Raw genomic sequence first — 8,903 nt, forward strand, 5'->3', positions numbered from 1 at the left:
TTCATGAAAGGAAAGCTTATCCTTGAAGAGTGAGTCTTACAGAAAAAAGGTATTTTCTACAAGCTGAAGTGAGATCTCTGCTCCTCAGTCACCTCACACATTCTTTGCTCCTCGTCAGTTCCCACATTCTCTGCTCCTCAGTCATCTCCTACATTCTCCTCAGTTAGGTTCCACAATCGTTCCTCCTCATTCAGTTACCATGGCCTCCGCTCCTCGGCTTCCGTGTTTTCTGCACTTCAGTCATCTCCTACATTCTCCTCAGTTAGGTTCCACAATCGTTCCTCCTCATTCAGTTACCATGGTCTCTGCTCCTCGGGTCCGAGTGTTCTCTGCACTTCAGTCAGCTCACACCATCTTCTCTCCTCAGTTAGGTTCCACAATCGTTCCTCCTCATTCAGTTACCATGGCCTCCGCTCCTCGGGTCCGAGTGTTCTCTGCACTTCAGTCAGCTCACACCATCTTCTCTCCTCAGTCAGGTACGTGTTCTGCACTCAGTAGATCAGCTGGTAGAGTAGAGGCATAAGGAGAGCTGGCATCCTTAGGTCTCTTGTTTGATGGAAATTTTATTTAAGCTTCTCCTTTTCTCAGTTAAAATCACATATTGGCTGTATGAAAAATTAATTGTATGGATTCTTCTCTTGTGAACCAGAATACTGACCTTTACTTCCGTAGATGTGGTGAAGCTCCTGTTAGGATGATATCCTGATGTTCAGCTTCATGATGTACAAGTCTTTATGCTGATGATGCTGCGTAGAACTTCACAGTGACAGGCAGGGAAGGGTTAACCATTTTGAGATTGCACAGAATGTGCGGGGTGGTCACAGTGTAGTGAGCAGGTGTAGTGAGTCTGTGCGAAGGCTGCCACCAACCTCTCCCATATGGTCTAGCGGTTAGGATTCCTGGTTTTCACCCAGGCGGCCCGGGTTCGACTCCCGGTATGGGAAGACATAATTTTATTTTTTTCCAGTCCTAATTATTATTAAAAATTGCAAAATTAGAAAATAAAAAAACTAACAAAAAAAAGGAGTTGGATAATGCTCCAAAGCCTCAGTGCTGCAACTTCACCCGACGTTGGCCAGAATGACAGAAAGGAGGCGTCCAAATTGTCTCTCCAGTAAAGGAGACAAACTCTAGCACAGCGCCACCTATTGGAAGTAGCGATCCTAAAAGTCACAAGTGGATTTTTAACAATCCTTTGCAATATGACTCAGGATATATAAGCCAGATCAGAATCCCAATTTGCAGACACGGTGTTTCGGGGTGCTTGCCCCTCGTCAGTGCAAAGTATGGGGGTGTCTGATCTGGCTCATGAGAAAGCTATGTGGGGACCAAGGGGGAACACTATTCTCCTTAAGGAGACTTTGCAAGCCAGTCTGGCTGCCAAGTAAGGGGACTTATAGCTGCAATGCCCCTCTAAGAAATATTCAAATTGTCTCTCCAGTAAAGGAGACAAACTCTAGCACAGCGCCACCTATTGGAAGTAGTGATCCTAAAAGTCACAAGTGGATTTTTAACAATCCTTTGCAATATGACTCAGGATATATAAGCCAGATCAGATCAGGAAGGAGGCGGTTCTTTGGTAGCCAGGACTGAGGCAGTAAGAGATGCAGAGGTGGCCCTTGTAGCCGGGCACTAGAGAAAAGAGGTCCCTCTGCACATAGCACATGTGTATTGTAAATGCCACATGGTGGGTGAGGGGCACTTTCCAGGAGTGCTGGGAGGAGAACAGCAGGGGTGGGGGTAGACGTTGCATGCTGAGCGTTAGTGCACCTGGAATCAAGACAAAAGGGGCACAGATAAAATTCAATGTACCCTGTATAAGAGGGCGAGTGGAACAAGGATCTGTTTAAAAGCGAATATAGCATAAAATATAGCGGTGCACTGGTTTGGAGATGGGAAGCCTGATATCAGGAGCATGTGCTCTGCACAAGGGGATAAGCCGTCAGTCATAATCTCTGCTCCTGATTACCAAGAGGGCAGCTCCTGGTTATTATGTACACCTCCCGATTGTATGTTATGCAGCACTTCACAGACCTCACACATCAAGTGATTGAGAAAAGTGGCCACGCTGCCACCAGAGATCACAGCCCTCAGCGTGAATATTAACCCATCCTGCTTTTCCCTGTACAAATCCTCAGCTTTCAGTCCCTTCGATAGCTCAGCTGGTAGAGCGGAGGACTGTAGAGGAAATGCAGACATCCTTAGGTCGCTGGTTCAATTCCAGCTCGAAGGAATATTTTTTTTTTTGTTTGTAATTATTTCGACATTACAAACAAAAAATAAATAAAAGAGAAATTTTTCACTTTTTAATTAAATAAGCCCAGAGACAGGAGTCAGACCTCAGCAGTTCTAGTGATCCTGCAGAGAATGGAGCTTCTATTAGTGTCATTACGGTCTCTATAGAACTTCACCAGTGAGAAGCAGTTACATCCTCCCATATGGTCTAGCGGTTAGGATTCCTGGTTTTCACCCAGGCGGCCCGGGTTCGACTCCCGGTATGGGAAGAATAATTTTTGTTTTCTGCCCAATTTATTAAAAAGGACTTTGTCACCAGGTTTTTGCTATGTAATCTGAAGACAGCATGCAGTAATGGTTAACACAGAGACTCCAGGGATGCCTCTCTTATCACACTGTACTTGAAAGTTTATTTTAGCTTTAGGAAATATAAATTGCCGGACTGGGTCAGCTAGCGGTCAGCTAGTCTGGCATGCCCCCTGCAGTGATTAGCAGCTCAGTGTCTATAGACATTGTACATACAGTATCGGGCGTGTGCGTGGTTATCTCTCTCAGCTCTGCTGCATTGCTAAATCTAAAACTTTGATTGTGTCATAACGGTTGCACCCAGTGATACATCGCTGGATTCAGGGACTCTTTGCCTACATCATGCTGCTCTCAGATGAGGTAACAAAACGTGTCCCTGCCTTTGATGTGGGCTCTCAGAGGTAATCTCTGACAGTGGGATTTAACATGTGCCGGCGGGGAGCGAGTGATTCCCCGCTGCCATTGGCATCTGTGAGGTGATCATTGGGGTGGATGGATTGTAATGAAAGCCAGGAGCGACATTCATAGATCGTGATTTCTGCCATTCAGAGCAAGGCAGACATTGACGCACTGCAATGGGTTAAATAGTCCAAATCAAACTTAAACCAAGGCCCCAAAAATTGTAATCCAGATCATAATTTCAAATATTTGCATAATGGTAATAAAATGTATTAAATACAATAGTAGATCCAAAAATATCCCATGAAGTTGACGCGCGTGGGTCACTGCTGGATCATCAGGATTTCCAACACTGATTAAATATTATTGGGTGATGACAGTGATGTCACATTGTGATGTAATAATCTGATTAACGTGTTGGCTCCTCCCAGAGCTCTGCAAACTCCACCCCAAAGAGTAGGGCTCACATATGGGACTAGTGCTTTTCCTACTTGATTTCTTGTCCTTTGCCCCCTTTGAGGACTTTTTCCTTTTCCTTCATGAGGATGGGTCCTTCTCCCCCTTTGATGACTTGTCCTTTTCCTCCTTGAACACTTTTCCTTTTCCTCCATAAGGACTTGTCCTTTTCCTTTTTCAGCACTTGTCCTTTTCCCCCTTTGGCAACTTGTCCTGTTCCTTCTTGAGGACTTATCTTTTACCCCCTTTGAGGACTTGTCCTTTTCCTCCTTTAAGACTCGTCCTTTTCCCCCTTTGAGGACCTGTCTTTTTTTCTCCTTCAGGACTTGTCCTTTTTTTCTTTGAGGATTTGTCATTTTTCTCCTTGAGGACTTGTCCCTTTCCACCTTTGAGGACTTGTCCTTTTCCTCCTTAAGGACATGTACATATACAGATACTGACTGGTGACCGGCTCATACATGTACATATACAGATACTGGCAGCTAACCACCGGTTCATACATGTATATTTAGTGCCCCTGAAACCATCAGGGTGCTATAAGGTTCTGCATCCCCACAAGGATGCAGGGCCTATCCCCTTAGGGACCCAGAACCCCAGTGCCGGTACTAATAAAAGCCCAGGTAATCCCAGTTTTCCCCAACAATCCCCCATACAATGGTACCCAGCTAGGGTGGGACCAATGGATGGCCGCCTAGAGGTGGAGCCAATCCAGTCCACTAGTTGACCAGGTGGGAGGGGCGGACTGAGGAGAGTCAGAACACAGGAAGACAGTAGTACAGTGTACAGTATAGAGTGTGTGAGTGGACAGTCGTCAGTCGGGTGGAAAGGAGAGAGTTGACAGAGGAGACGGTCTGTCGCGGGTTAACGGTGACCTGGTACCCAGGAGAAGTGGTTACCGGTGGAGTACTCCCAGAACTACGCACCAACAGGGTACAGGACCCTAGGACTAGAAAGAGCTCCAGGCCGACCTGTTAACACCTGCACAGCAAAGGAGACCATCAAGGACCTTGCTGACCCTAAAGAATCCAAAGACTCAGTAGCAACGAGAGAACCGGGGACAGGACCAGAGACTCCAACCCCCCGGGGTTTACGCTGCCGTCAGGCGGACAAAAGTGGACAAACTACAGAACGGGGACCTCCAGTTGTTCCATACCACGGGGACCCACTTACCAGAGACTGGTGCAGGTGAAGAAAGTACCAGAGAACCAAACTGGCACTGGAACAAAGTTGACCTGGAGGTGAAACCAGCCGCCCTCGGGCAATCAGTCAACATCTATCAGCAGTGAGTAAACCAGTTGCACTGAACACCTGTGTGGACTATCTTCTTCCGACGCCCACTGCACCATACACCCTCTGGGGCAAAACCCTACGTGCGGAGGGCCTACCATTCTAGCTGCCAATAACACCAGTCCCAGTAGAGACATTCTGCAGCGGTGGTCCCTACACTTAGCCGCAACACCGCAAGTGGCGTCACATGTGAACATTATCTTATTCTCCCCTGTAAATATTCCCATTACAAAAAGGGCACAAAGCACGGAACCGGGTAACGGCTACCACCGTGACTTCCCCAAAACCTGTACTGCTCGGAACCGAGTACCCCATATCCCTGGGTGCTACATACATATACAGATACTGGCCAGTGAGCGGCTCATACATGTACATATACAGATACTGGCCAGTGACCGGCTCATACATGTACATATACAGGTACTGGCCAGTGACCGGCTCATACATGTATATATACAGATACTGGCCGGTGACCGGCTCATACATGTACATATACAGATACTGGCCGGTGACCGGCTCATACATGTACATATACAGATACTGGCCGGTGACCAGCTCATACATGTACATATACAGGTACTGGCCGGTGACCGGCTCATACATGTACATATACAGATACTGGCCGGTGACCGGCTCATACATGTACATATACAGATACTGGCTGGTGACCGGCTTATACATGTACATATACAGATACTGGCCGGTGACCAGCTCATACATGTACATATACAGATACTGGCCGGTGACTGGCTCATACATGTACATATACAGATACTGGCCAGTGACCGGCTCATACATGTACATATACAGATACTGGCCAGTGACCGGCTCATACATGTACATATACAGATACTGGCCGGTGACCGGCTCATACTTGTACATATACAGATACTGGCCAGTGACCAGGTCATACATGTACATATACAGATACTGGCCAGTGACCGGCTCATACATGTTCATATACAGGTACTGGCCAGTGACCGGCTCATACATGTATATATACAGATACTGGCCGGTGATTGGCTCATACATGTACATATACAGATACTGGCCGGTGACCGGCTCATACTTGTACATATACAGATACTGGCCGTTTACCGACTCAGACATGTACATATACAGATACTGCTCGATGACCGGATCATACATGTACATATACAGATACTGGCCGGTGACCGGCTCATACATGTACATATACAGATACTGGCCAGTGACCGGCTCATACATGTACATATACAGATACTGGCCAGGGACCAGGTCATACATGTACATATACAGATACTGGCCGGTGACCGGCTCAAACATGTACATATACAGATACTGGCCGGTGACCGGATTATACTTGTACATATACAGATACTGGCCGGTGACCGGATCATACATGTACATATACAGATACTGGCCGGTGACCGGCACAAACATGTACATATACAGATACTGGCCAGTGACCAGGTCATACATGTACATATACAGATACTGGCCAGTGACCGGATTATACTTGTACATATACAGATACTGGCCGGTGACCGGCTCATACATGTACATATACAGATACTGGCCGGTGACCGGATCATACATGTACATATACAGATACTGGCCGGTGACCGGCTCATACATGTACATATACAGATACTGGCCGGTGACCGGCTCATACATGTACATATACAGGTACTGGCCGGTGACCGGCTCATACATGTACATATACAGATACTGGCCGGTAACCGGCTCACACATGTACATATACAGATACTGGCCGGTGATCGGCTCATACATGTACATATACAGATACTGGCCGGTGACCGGCTCATACATGTATATATACAGATACTGGCCGGTGATCGGCTCATACATGTACATATACAGATACTGGCCGGTGACCGGCTCATACATGTACATATACAGATACTGGCCGGTGACCGGATCATACATGTACATATACAGATACTGGCCGGTGACCGGCTCATACATGTACATATACAGATACTGGCCGGTGACCGGCTCATACATGTACATATACAGATACTGGCTGGTGACCGGCTTATACATGTACATATACAGATACTGGCCGGTGACCGGCTCATACATGTACATATACAGATACTGTCCGGTAACCGGCTCACACATGTACATATACAGATACTGGCCGGTGATCGGCTCATACATGTACATATACAGATACTGGCCGGTGACCGGCTCATACATGTATATATACAGATACTGGCCGGTGATCGGCTCATACATGTACATATACAGATACTGGCCGGTGACCGGCTCATACATGTACATATACAGATACTGGCCGGTGACCGGATCATACATGTACATATACAGATACTGGCCGGTGACCGGCTCATACATGTACATATACAGATACTGGCCGGTGACCAGCTCATACATGTACATATACAGATACTGGCCGGTGACCGGATCATACATGTACATATACAGATACTGGCCGGTGACCGGCTCATACATGTACATATACAGATACTGGTCGGTGACTGGCTCATACATGTACATATACAGATACTGGCCGGTGACCGGCTCATACATGTATATATACAGATACTGGCCTTTGATCGGCTCATACATGTACATATACAGGTACTGGCCGGTGACCGGCTCATACATGTACATATACAGATACTGGCCGGTAACCGGCTCACACATGTACATATACAGATACTGGTCGGTGACCGGCTCATACATGTACATATACAGATACTGGTCGGTGACCGGCTCATACATGTACATATACAGATACTGGCCGGTGATCAGCTCATACATGTACATATACAGATACTGGCCGGTGACCGGCTCATACATGTACATATACAGATACTGGCTGGTGACCGGCTCATACATGTACATATACAGATACTGGCCGGTGACCGGCTCATACATGTACATATACAGATACTGGTCGGTGACCGGCTCATACATGTACATATACAGATACTGGTCGGTGACTGGCTCATACATGTACATATACAGATACTGGCCGGTGACCGGCTCATACATGTACATATACAGATACTGGCCGGTGACCGGCTCATACATGTACATATACAGATACTGGCCGGTGACCGAATCATACATGTACATATACAGATACTGGCCGGTGACCGAATCATACATGTACATATACAGATACTGGCCGGTGACCGAATCATACATGTACATATACAGATACTGGCCGGTGACCGGATCCCACCTGTTATCTCTGAAGCTTCTGGTGACTGATCTCAGATACAACTGAGAGGAAAGTGATCAGTGAAGGCAATGTCTGTCCTGATAATCCGCCTGTAGTAAAAGAGGAACCTTAATTACCCTAATAGAAGCCACTATCAAGAGAGCGGACAGGAAAAGAGCTGACGTGTAGAAAAAAAAGTATATTTTATTGGCATCAGGAGTGTGGACGTCTAATTCTAGAGCCACATTCACAATGCTAATCATAGTTAATAAAATGTCCTTCGAACCGGAGTCGAACCAGTGACCTAAGGATGTCTGTGCTCTACTACAGTCCTCCGCTCTACCAGCTGAGCTATCGAAGGCTTGTCGATCAGCCTGTCACCACAGTGTATGTGACTAATCTTCATTAGCACACGAGCGGCTGACTGTTCATACATATACCAACATAACAAAAGAACATCCCATAACGAGAGTCCAAACCCAGGCCACCTCCGAGAAGCTGCAGGAATTCGAGCCTCGAGGCCACCTCCGAGAAGCTGCAGGAATTCGAGCCTCAAGGCCACCTGTGAGAAGCTGCAGGAATTCAAGCCTCGAGGCCGTGCTGCTCATAACACAATGGTTCTCCCCCAAAAGGAAACATTTGTGCCAAAATGTATGTATATTTTCTTGTGCATTGTGTAACTCTATCATTCCATGGGATGTCCTGATCTTCCAACTTCTCTCAAAAGTGGCAAGAAAAAAGCAAAAGCACAAAAAGTTGTATAACTTGTATAAAGCCCCCAATAAATTCCATTATTAGGAGGGAAGTGTCAGCCTGTGCCTAAAGCTGCATATAAATAGGTAAGTGTGAATAGTAAGGAGCTGCCGACCACTGACATCTACATGACAGAGACCTCGCACCCACACAGGACAATCACACAATGTGCGATCAGTGGTGGATTTATCTCCAGATCTAAGGATACTTCCCTTCTCTATTGTATCATGATCCTTTACTGACAGGTTCCTTAGATTCTCCAGTCTTGAGTTCC

The 8,903-nt window shown here is 46.5% G+C and overlaps 2 non-coding genes across 2 annotated transcripts; one reads left to right on the forward strand and one right to left on the reverse strand.

Moving 5' to 3' along the window:
- Nucleotides 1–2,147: 2,147 nt before the first annotated feature.
- TRNAY-GUA (transfer RNA tyrosine (anticodon GUA)) lies at nt 2,148–2,233 on the forward strand. The gene is given in 2 exon segments: nt 2,148–2,184; nt 2,198–2,233. It is a non-coding gene; the product is annotated as a tRNA-Tyr (tRNA).
- A 5,919-nt stretch (nt 2,234–8,152) lies between these two features.
- Nucleotides 8,153–8,237, reverse strand: TRNAY-GUA (transfer RNA tyrosine (anticodon GUA)). The gene is given in 2 exon segments: nt 8,153–8,188; nt 8,201–8,237. It is a non-coding gene; the product is annotated as a tRNA-Tyr (tRNA).
- Between the last annotated feature and the right edge of the window lie 666 nt (nt 8,238–8,903).

The sequence above is a fragment of the Anomaloglossus baeobatrachus genome, chromosome 3, assembly GCF_048569485.1.
Source record: "Anomaloglossus baeobatrachus isolate aAnoBae1 chromosome 3, aAnoBae1.hap1, whole genome shotgun sequence".
Lineage (NCBI taxonomy): Eukaryota > Metazoa > Chordata > Amphibia > Anura > Aromobatidae > Anomaloglossus > Anomaloglossus baeobatrachus.